Source organism: Prosopis cineraria, unplaced genomic scaffold (assembly GCF_029017545.1).
Source record: "Prosopis cineraria cultivar Desert tree isolate PC_DT_omini unplaced genomic scaffold, ASM2901754v1 PC1249, whole genome shotgun sequence".
NCBI lineage: Eukaryota > Viridiplantae > Streptophyta > Magnoliopsida > Fabales > Fabaceae > Prosopis > Prosopis cineraria.
Window position 1 is genome coordinate 21,699 of NW_026556574.1, and position 12,239 is coordinate 33,937.

At 29.5% G+C, this 12,239-nt stretch overlaps 1 pseudogene; it reads right to left on the bottom strand.

Annotated features, from left to right (window-relative positions):
• Nucleotides 1-11,389, bottom strand: LOC129299666 (serine carboxypeptidase-like 13; annotated as a pseudogene).
• Between the last annotated feature and the right edge of the window lie 850 nt (nt 11,390-12,239).

Genomic DNA, 12,239 nt, shown 5'->3' on the forward strand with positions numbered 1-12,239 from the left:
CTAGAGATTCTCATTAGATATCCACCTCTCGAACATGGCAAGACATTCATCAGGTTTGAACTCTGGAGCTGTATGTCCTGCACCCTGCAGATAGAAACAACAACAACAACAATCCATCCAAATTAATATTTTTCGATCCCTTTTCTTTTAAAAAAAAAAGTGTCAATGGTGTTTGGAATTTAAGAATAAAATAGTACATAATTTATACCTTGACAGTTGCGAATGTCATTCGATTGGAGTAAGTCCTTGTGTATCTATTGCAAAGATAAATTGATTGCAATGCAATTAGACAGCAGATAAAATATATTAATGAAAGATTAAGAAAATAATTAAGCAGTTTTTAGCACTGAAAGTTATAGAGAAATTTTTTGAGTTAAACGGGGAAAGTTGGAGAGAAATTAACAGAAAAATTAGAAAAGAGTTTCATTCAGTGCCTTCTTTTAAAGAAGATCCATTGCCTCATTTGTTTAAGCTTTTTTCATGACAAAATCTTTTTTTAAATATTTTGTAATATTTTACTATATTTGTTTAAAATTCTGAAAATAATCAAAATTTGAAAAAAATTAATTATTTTAAGAAGCTAATTTGAGTTTGAGTAGTTTCGAGAAATAATTGGATGCCTTAAATGAGAGAATGACATAAAAATACAAAGATATAGTATGAAAATATCCTAAAATTTTAAAAAACAAATTATCAAATCATTGTTATAAGCAAATACCTACAAAAATCCACAAAGCTATCATAAAATATAACAGGATTAATGAAACTTTCAAGCTCTCAAGTTTGCCTCAATTATCAATTTAGTCTCTCAAGTTTAATTTTCATCAATTTAATCCCTTATTTTTTTTTTATTATCATGTTAGTCTTTTAATTTTTAAAACACAAATAAATTATTAAATTAGTCTAATATGTAAAATATGGTATTGAATTGTCATCTAATGAATTTAATTGTTATCAGCATAGTCCTTTACATTGCATGTTAAACTTTTGGTTTTTTTCTTTTAATTTTAAATCTGCTTTCTCTTACCTAAATAACTACACTTTTTTTTTATTAATCTACATGGTTTTCATCATATTCCATTGCTCATGTGATAGATTTTAATGGTATTATATTTTTTTGAAAATAATAAGAATCAAATCAATAAAAAATTAAATTTAAGAGGCTGAATTGATAACTGAAGCAGACACAAAGGACTAAAAGTTTAATCATCTTAATTTAAAAATCACTATATAACAATCATTTTTATTATTGTAACCAAACATAAATTAATTTTATCTTTCAAAACTCTCTAAATTATTTCAAAATTGCTTAATTTTTTTTAATCTTAAACTGTGTATATATATGTGTGTGAGCCATACGTACCCAGCAACTGGCCATTGACATGCCAAGGCCTTCCAGTCATCAACAATGGAATAATTCAAAGATCTGATCCATGCTTGTGTTGATAAGAAAGAACAAGCCATGTCATGATCCCCACTGTATATAAACAACAAATTATATTTATGACTTTATAATTAACCATATCATTAAAAAACCAACCAGATTCTTTATTTGATACTGATGAGTTGATTAAAAAAAAGGTATATATACGTAAGTAAACTTCTGTTATCAAGACAACAAAGACTAAAAAGGTCGATAATGGTAATGTAATGGCATGAAAAGATACACGGAATTAAATCTGCTTGAACCTGAATATCAAGGAACGATAACCTTTGGCACTGAGATTTACATGAAAATGAAAGCTGTCATTGATTTCAAACTTAAAAGGCATATTATGATTACAACGCGTCCAGTGTCTTCCAGTTCCTGCAACACATGCAATCAGCCCAAAAAAAACACACACACACACACACACACACACACATATATCTTGGGGGAAATAATTTCTGATGTTGGTGGAGTTTACTCCTTATATCATCAAAACAAAAACCAAAGAAGGTTATAATATGTTTGGCTAAACCTCTTTAACATGGAGTGCTTTGCGAACGCAACCATTGTTGGCCCAATGTTGAGCTTGCAAATATCCGTGCCTCTGTTACAAAGATCAGGAATAATGTTGAACAATGACAGAGATTAGACAAAATCAATATATGTGTGTGTACACATTGTTATGAGTCCCATATCAAGGAGTCTCACTAGTGGATTGATGTTTATAAGTGTAAATGGCTATCATTCCTAACATGCTAGTCTTTTGGATGGACTTTCCTTTTGAATTTGTACTCATAATATTAGTACTTTTATTAAGAATCCGGTGTCATGAAATGAGTTACCCACGAAGGACTTGATAAGTATAAAGCCAAGTAAAATGTTGTAGAGTGGAGCCACGATGTTGGCTCCCAAAAGCATAGTAAACCTAATAAGTAGAACGGGAATTTCTCTTTTAACATATTAGTTTTTTGGAATGAACTTTTTCTTTAGATTTGTGCTCATGACACATATTCCAAAAACTTAAGGCTATATATGAAGCGGATTATTTATTTGGCTCAGCTTATGAACATGCATTTTAATCTTCTAACACGAAGTAGCATGCTACAAGGATGGTGATGTATAAATTCAGAAGATAACAAGAACAAACTAGATTAGAATAAGAATAGATTTTGGAGCATATTAATTACACATAAGAACAAAGTAGATAATACGTCCAGCAAATGAATATAAAGTTGTGACATTTCTTATTCAAAATTATATTTTCAGAGCCAGCAGCCACCTAAACTTGTCAGTCTAGGCTTATAATAATGTTATAAGCTTTCTATGTGTGTGTATATATATATATATATATATGATTATTTTATGCATTGGTTCTTTAATTTGTTAATTACCTATTTCACAGTTGAGGCATTACAAACCTAGGAGATGCATCTCAGACACCAAACCCATATAACAAAATTGGCCTAATTAATCAAATTGGCATAGGTTCTAAAATCAAGGGATCAACTTGAGATATATAATAGTTGTTTGTTCATAATTAAGCTAATAATTAATTTAGTCCACTTCATTCCGGTCCTAGATGTATTATGAGCTAGTCGAGGGATCTGCTTTAATTCTAAACATGAGACTTCCATCTTATTTGTCTTTCAAATTTTATAATGTTTATTTTAGAAAAATATCAATCAAAGATTGCTAGAAAAAATTCATATCAATCAAGAATAACTTATTGTTAAAACTTGAATGAATACTTGTTGATTTGGGTTAGTCTTTTATCAATAAGTATCCATTCAGGTTTTAACAATAATTCATTTTAAATTGAAAATAGTCCATTTGAGTTTTGACAATAATTTATTTATGACTAATATAAATTTTCGCCAATGAATAATGATTGCTATTTTGTCGTTATTTTAAGCTATCCCTATTGATTGTGCATATGAAAAGGGGGTTTTCATCAATATATGATATGCCAATGCAAATGATTGGGTACTTTAAGGAAACCAATACACAGGTTTTATAAACAACGTAACTAACTTAACTACTTTAATTTTTGTAAATTACTTTAATTATATGGCTCCTATATTTAGGATTGGAGGGAGTATTATGCAATAATAATTAATCACCCGACATCTTGATGCAGTGTTAGTGGCCTCCACTTTCTCAGCCAGAGATCTCTTTAAAATACTTCTTTGGGGCACCATTTTTAGATCATAACCGCAAAAGGCTGGTTCCAAAATCTGATATTGATCCACTTCTGCAATTAACTAAAACCAAAGAGCAACTGAACAATTGAAACTTATTAATAAATGGGACACACCCTTATGTTTATATTCTATAAAAAATGTAAGGTTGGAGATGATCATATTAGTTTAATACTATCTTTCCGTTCCAATTTATAAAATATTTTGAGGTTGTTTGGCATATGAAAATATAAGATGTTTTGACAAAAATAATATTTCATTAATTATGATTATTCTGATATGATACCCCTCATTATTTTGTTCTTTAAATAAATTTCTTTTCCTCTCTCTCTTATTAATAAAGAGTATTTTTGGAAGTTCGTAGAAGAATTAAAATTGTAAAATATATTTAATGAACTTAATTATATTGATATATATGCATAATTATGTAAGATAATGTCTTACAATTAAGATGAAAAGAATAGTTTGATAATTATGGTACCTCTTGGAATGATTGAAAATCTCTAAGACATGACAAGTTTTTGGGGTCTATGTTTCTGTACTCCCCTCCACAGTTTTGCTGTAATGACTGTTCTTGTAGAATCCATAATAATTCGAATATGTTAGCATTACAACCTTTTTTTAATAAAATAATCATTTTAAGAATCTACATACTCATCAATGCATTACCTCGTAGAGTTCATCAGAGATCAGTCCCATTCCGTGAGCAAAAGGGATTGCATAATTTATTTCGTGCTTTGTTGTCACGGGATTCCCTAGAATGTATCCCTATCCATAATGTATAGAAATTTAATTTGAAACAATGTCCTTTAATTTTTGAATTATATTGAAAAAATTAATTATTTGATTCTTAACTATATTTTTTTAACTTGATTGTCATTTAATTTTTAAACTTTAACTCGCATAACTCAATCCCATAATCTAATTTAGTCTCTAAATTTTAACTAAATATAACTCAATTCTTATAATTTTAACTATTTGTAACATTAGTTCCTAAAGTTTGACAATAACTTTATGTAGGATTTTAAATTTATAGACTCATGAATAGTTTGTGTACCTGAACTCATAGATACTTAGTTGATCTCTCAGTAAAAAGAGAAAGGCGTCTAGATTCTTCAACCTACTTTTCCCTAAAAGCCTTATCGAAAATAGAGAACGATTGTAAGAGTCGTTAGGGAGAAAAACTCAAACTTTTCTATTATTGTCAGATCATGATAGGGTACTGCTGACGAGCAAAAGGTTTAGTTTGCAGTCTCTACTCAAATGGACTTATACGTGACCCTATCATAGAATACACATAGAAATAGGGCGCTATCTGTTATGTGCTTAGTATCAAAACAGGACTAATTGTTTAAAATGTAAATTAAATATTCCCATTAATTAATTAATGTCAATCCACATAATTATTAAATTAAACAAAATTTAATCTAACAGTTTATTTTTTATAATTTTATTTTCTAAAATATAGGAACTGAATTGTGAGAGTCAAAGTTTAGATACTAAATTTTAACTAAATCAAAATTATAGGGACATGATAATTAATTACTCAATTTACATATTGTGGGACTACTTGATTACATTATCATGTGGCACTGAGCTTCGTCTTTAATGTAAAAGAATTTAAAAAAAATGGAGATTTATAGTTTGAAACCTGGATATTTATTCGTGGTTGGACCCCATTTTCATTCGCTGAAACAGCATATGCATGTGAATATGTATAATCCTTATTATATTAATTACAAATTAATTAGATGAATAGAATACATAAATTTTGAGTTTTAATTTGTACCATATGAAATTTCTTGAAACAAGGCTGGGATGGGAATGCCCGAATAGGAATCACCAGACAGATACACTTTATGTGATAGGTATTCGGTGATTGATCAACCACTGCAACAATTAATAGATATGTTACAGCTTACTATTTGACCATTATCAATATGTATTATATAATAAAATGTTTTAATATATATATATATATACAAGATAAATAAAATATGAAGTTGCTTGGGTGAATATAATAGACCTTCCTCAAAAATTGGTGGGCATGATGGATTAGGGTCCAATCACTCTGCTCAACAATTTCTTTTTCGTTGGTGTAACTGAAACCTGCTCCAATAGGTAAATCTACAAAGATAATACTACTTACCTGATCATGCAAAAGCATTTATATAATCAATATGAGTATTGCTATATTTTCATATTCAAGCTGGTTGTAACATGAAAATTTTTAATCCAATATTGTCAAGAAGATTTAAAAAACAAAATTCCGATCGTCATGTCATATTATTATTCAATTCCAACTTTAAAGGGAGAATGCCATTTGAGACTTAGAAGACAATTCAACGACAATTACATCCTAACAAAATTAAAAAAAAATGAGTTATAAATATTGATTGAGAAAGTAAAATTGTAAATTCATGAATCTTAATGGACAAAAAATATTTAAGTTCAAAAATTTACTCTTAATATTTAAATTCATGAGTCTGGATCGATATTCTCAAGTCTTTTTAAACTTTTTTTTGTTAAGTACTTAATTATCATTAAATCAATATTTTGAGTCTTAAATATCATTCACTCAACTTAAAATGACATTTTCACTTGTTATCGGGATTGACACGTCACGAAAATACACAACACCAATTCAAAATAAACAATGGGATCTAGAACATAAATGCTATCAAGCTTGCTAATGCCTACACAAATTAACCCAAAAGCAAGTTAGGAATTAATCCAATGCATATACAAGTAACCTTAGTCCATGATTGTGGCCTCAACACTAAGCTAGGCAAGCTCCCATTGTATTCTTGGTTTACAAATGCAAGTGGCCCTATGTAACATACAAATATGAAAACAATTATTACTGATCATTTGTGGAAAAACAAATTAAAAGGACTTCAACCTCATTTGATTATTATTTTGATGAATAAGAGGATTCAACTTTAAAGATGTTGACCTATTTCAAAGGCAAGGCCCATCAATCCAGAGCAACCAGGACCCCCAGATAGCCAAAGAAGGATAGGATCATCTTCATGATTGTTCTCAGACTTGATAAAATAATAGAAAACTTGCACTTCTTCTGATTCCCCAATTCCCACGTGCCTGACCAAACATGTTTAAAGTTCTAATTATAATTTAATGACAATGAAACTTTTAGCCTCTTAAATTTATTTCAGTTATTGATTTGGTCATTTAAATTTAATTTTTATTAATTTAGTTCCTTACACATTCTTAAATTATCATATTTGTTCTTTAAAACTTAAAAAAATTAGCTCTCAAATTAATACCATGTGTAAAGTATGTTGATGATATGACACGAACATATAGGTTAATAACAATAAATTAGTTCTCAAATCAGTTTGATTTTTATTAATCGACTTCATTATGCTGCATTTTGTTATTTTGTTCTTTAAAATTTTTCAGTTTTTTTCTTACATAAATAATTACACTTCTTTAAAATATTTCATTAACTGAGATTAGGGAAAAACAAATTAAAATTGGATAAATGAAATTTCATAATTAGGGCAAACTTGTGACAAACTTGAGAGACTGAAGTAATAGCTAAAAAAAACTAGTGGAATAAAAGCTTCATTATGCTTAAATTTTAAAGGCTTAAATGGCATATGGACTTTAAACTATATACTTAAGAGTGATTTGAATCCTATAAACTCATTTTTTGCGTGCATTCCTGAAACAATTACACTTATGGCAATTTGGTGCGTTAATTTTAAGTAAACGTCCCTTACTTGTGGCCCCGTGAATTCTCTGTCTTCAAGTCTCTGTCTCTCTCCCCCCTCTTTGCTGTTATCGCCGACCCTTTCACAACGGAACCCTTGAACAATGCACATTTGCCGACCCTTTCTACGACATAGGCGGATTCGACATAAGAGGTGTTCATGGGTGAGATAGGGACGAGGAGGTTCAGGTGTGAAGAACTGAAAGTGTTTCGATGGAGAGTAAACCATTGAAGATTACCATTAGGACAATGAGAGCAAAGAGCCAGGTAAAGAACGTGTTGCTTACAGTGAAGCAGAGAACGAGAGCGATAGGGATAAGTGTTGGGAATGAGGAACGCGAGCTATGCATGCATCAGTTCAAAGTGAGGTCGTTCGAAAGGGAGGGGATGAGATTCAGTGATGGCAATTCTGAATCCGTGGCCGAGGATGACGACATTGTTGGTGTCGGGACTGTTTCTTTTGCTTTGCACGCATGTTAGATAACAAAGAGCAAATACGATGGGATCCTCAAATTTGTTTCCCACATATAATGAACGTTTACTTGAAATTAACAGTAGTAGTCAGATTATCATGAGTGTAATTGTTTAAAGATTAAAATGTATTAAAAAAGATATTAAGGTTCAAATTACTCCTAAATCTATAATTTTGAGAGTGTAATTGTTTAGCGGTTGAAATTGTTATTTTAATCCAAATTTAAATATAAAATATAAATTTTTAGTATAATGATCTAGAATGATAAATAAATGAAATAACTAAGGAAAACTTAAAGGATCAAATTAATGAAAATTAAATTTACAGGACTAAATTGATAATCGAAACAAATTTGAAGGACTATAAATTTTGTTATCTATAAAATTTAATTATAAATTGGCAGTACAATGGTCAGAATGATAAATAAACGAGATACCCTGTTTCAAGGTGAAAAGGAAGAGGTCCTTTGAAGCCGGAAGAACTCTACTGTAGAACCAGAAGCCATAAGTGGAGAGAAATCTGCAAAAGGAGAACAAACAGAGGCAATACGATCTGGCAATAAGCATAGAAGATAGATGCACTGTGATTTGAACTTAGCCTCGCCATTTTTTGTGATAAAAAGGCCACTGTTTATCTACTTGCCTCTTGAGCGTCTATATATATGTCTGTCAGAAACATGAACAAAGCGAGTAGTTCTAAATCCAATGCATATTTTAATTACACATGCTGTGTCCTTATTCTATAATTCATCCAATTAATTCCTCTGTCGCTTTTCTTTTTTCATTTGGTATGCCAACAAATTAATTATTTATTAGTTTAGTAATTCTTGTTATGGAAATTGTTTTAGTAGAGAATCAGTGGTGTCATTACTTCCATACTATGCCCTTTTAAAAATAAGTTATAATTAATTGGGTTAATTGCATGTGAGAGTATCACAATCATATTTATATTGGAATATTTTCAAATGAAAAATGGATTTTTTTTTTTGAAAAGTCCATCCTTATAAATTAAAGAGTTATATCCTTATAAATTAAGAAATATTTTTTATGAAAAGTTATGTAAAGAGTTATAGTCACCAAAGTCATATCTCTTTAAATGCTAAGAGTACCTTCGGAAGGTTATAATTAAGGAATATTTGCATGATTTTGTTTTTCCCAAAAATATTCATAATTAGGGATGTAATTAATAAAGTTTTTTAATTAAAATATTCTATTAAATAATAATAAATATGAAAAAAGTAGGCAATTTTAAAGATAATAACTAACTCATTAAGAATGTAATTATATTTTAATTAAAAATGTCTTATAATATAAATGGAGGAGTGTATATAATCACAACCAAACGCAATGGAATTGCATCCATCACAGTTCATTTCCCCAAAATTGTCTTGTAGACATTTTAGTCCTCACCATAATCATCGTGTCTTCTTCACACGCCCAACATCATTCTTGCCATCATCGTCCCCTCCATGAATACATTTTGGGTAATATTGCCCCTTTCTTTAGTTAGGATACTAGATGCTCTCTGCGTGATACTTCAAGTACAAATTTACACATTAACCCCTTTTTTACACCTTTACAATAGCATATGTCGTATCTATCGTTGGGGTAAGTTCTCGTGAATCTATACCAAAGGTAAATAAATTTCTTGTAAGGGTAAATGGCAATCATGGAATTATATTGCAGCCTTATAATCACCACATATATTATATACAGACATATGATCATATAATTCAATGAGACGCACACGTTATATATAAAATAATAAAAATAAACTCAATAAAATGAGAGATTTAAGTTAGAACCTACGCAGCAACTTGGTCATTGACATGTGGTGTTGATATGAAAGGATATTCCTTGTCATGATCACCAATAACAGAATTTTATGTATTAAGTTTCCTTTTGAAATGTTTCAATCAATAGATTTATAACATATTAATCCCGCTTGTAATAAGTTTTTTTATATTTATAAAAAGTTTGGGTGATAATACATGCAAATTAAAAAATTAATTAAAATTAGTTAATATTGCCAATGCAATTTAAGAGCCGGACTAGAAACCGGAGCCACCAAAAAACTGTTTGTGGTTGAGTAGCCATTGAGATGAAATTTGAAGATTTTTAGAAACCAAGAGTCTAAACATAATATAAAAAAGGTAATTTAAAAAAAAAAGAAAAATGTTGACCGTATCAAAGGTCAACTTCATTTTGAACCTTTTATATGTATATAATATGATTCGAAACCATTTTTTTAAGAAAATGTTGACCATTATAGGTCTAAATATAAATACTTTTAATCATACTCATATCTAATTTAATCAATATTTACCTATATTTGATAAGTTATAAAATTATAATTTATAATATTATTGTTTTATGGTTATATCATGTTATTTTATTAACAAGTAGACATAATGTGAATTTATTTCTTCTATATATACATATACCTCTCATATGCATTTACTGTTATTTTTATTTAATTATTATGTTATCCATTTAATATCTGGTTTAGTTTTTTAAAAACCAAGACTCACTAATCTTTTTGGTTTTACATCTGATCAAGTTTTTAAAATATTGATTATTGCTCTTAAAATTATTAATCCTTGAAAAAAAATACTACTACCTTAAATAAAAGGAAGAAGGACAATAAAGTCCCAAAATAGAGAATTTATGACAAGTAGATCCCCAATAAAATTTTCTGAAAAATAAGTTGTAGATATCAATTCAAAACAGTTGCAAACAAGAATCTCAATTACAAATTGAGAATTATATTTAGACTTAAATGTCTTATTTGTAATTAAAATTTTTAAATTTGCAATTGTCTGAATCAATATATTTACAACTGATATTGTAGAAATTCTTATCAGGGACCTAATAGTCGTATATTCATTATTTTGGGATTTGAATGTCATTCTCCCTAAATACAATGAATTCAAAAAAATCTTATTTTGTTTCACCAACCAACAATTCTTATTGAAGATTACACATGCTATAATATATTTTCAATTTTCAAATATATGTATAGCTTCAATTTTACGAATACACACCCAACATTTGATTTTCTTCAAACAAATTTTACATCATCGTGAGAGTTGATCCCATGTCGATTAGAGAGGCTCATTTGATATCCACCTCTTGAGCATGGCAAGGCATTCTTCAGGTTTGAATTCTGGAGCTGTATGTCCTGCACCCTGCAATTATCGTAATTAAATTAGATGCATAAAAGTTCTTAAAGTGTAATCATATTGTATGGTATGTTTTATTGAAAACGACAAAGTTACTTTTTTTATTTTAATACCTTCATGGTTGCAAATGTCATGTGATTGGAGTAAGTCCTTGTGTTTTCAAAGATAAATAAATTGAAAATGTAAGAGCAAGTATTATCTTAGAACTGCGTGCGTTTGTAGTAATAAATATGAATGCAATAATATGAGCGATTTAATTAGAAATCTACCCAGCAACTTGGCCATTGACATGCCAAGGCCTCCAATCATCAACAACGGAATAATTCAAAGATATAATCCATGCTTGTTGCTGAGAAAGGACATACCATGTCATGATCGCCAGTGCAAACAACACGATTTCATGTAATTATAAAATTTTTTTTTTTTGGTCGAAAAGAGAGAGAGATATCATTAACACGAAATGTCCAATGCAACTGCAGAAGAGAAAAGGAAGAAAAAATGAAGAGTGTAATATAGGCTAAGCCGAACTATATGAGTTGAAAAAAAAAAAAACAAAAAATCAAAAATTCTGAGTTAGATTGGGTTAGAGCCCATTTGATCCAAAAGTTATCTAGTAGGGCCAGAAAAATCAATTTTTATTTGAGTGAATTTTTTCAGCCCAACGCTACTCGGTTCAACCCATATAATATAATCTTACCCATATGCCCGACTTTAAAAAGTTCTTTATGAGGGGAAAAAATCAAACAGATAGGTGGCAGATGGAGGAACTAAATCAAAAAAGAACACCAAACGATAGAGATTGGGGGTTTGACAAGCCAACCTCGAAGGGACAGTCCTTTTAAAAAAAATGCAGTGGTTTTCAGAACCGGACCGGACATTGAACCGGAAAAGTCAGCGGTTCACGGTTCGCATGTTCAACCGGTGGGACCAATGGTCCAACCGGTGACGTAATAATTAAATTAAAAAATTATATATGTATATAATAATTTTAATATAAAAAATACATATAAAATTGCTATTTAACTTAAAAAACTTAAATATTTAAAGTTTATTATATTATGACTTAACAAGCATATGAATACACTTAATATCAAATGATTAAAAAAATTAGTCATTTTTTAAAAAAATTTGATAAAAAAGAAAAAAAAAGTTTTTTTTTTGAACAGTCCGGTTTTTGAAAACCGGATCCGGTTCCCGGTCCGACCGCCGGTTTCGAAACGGCT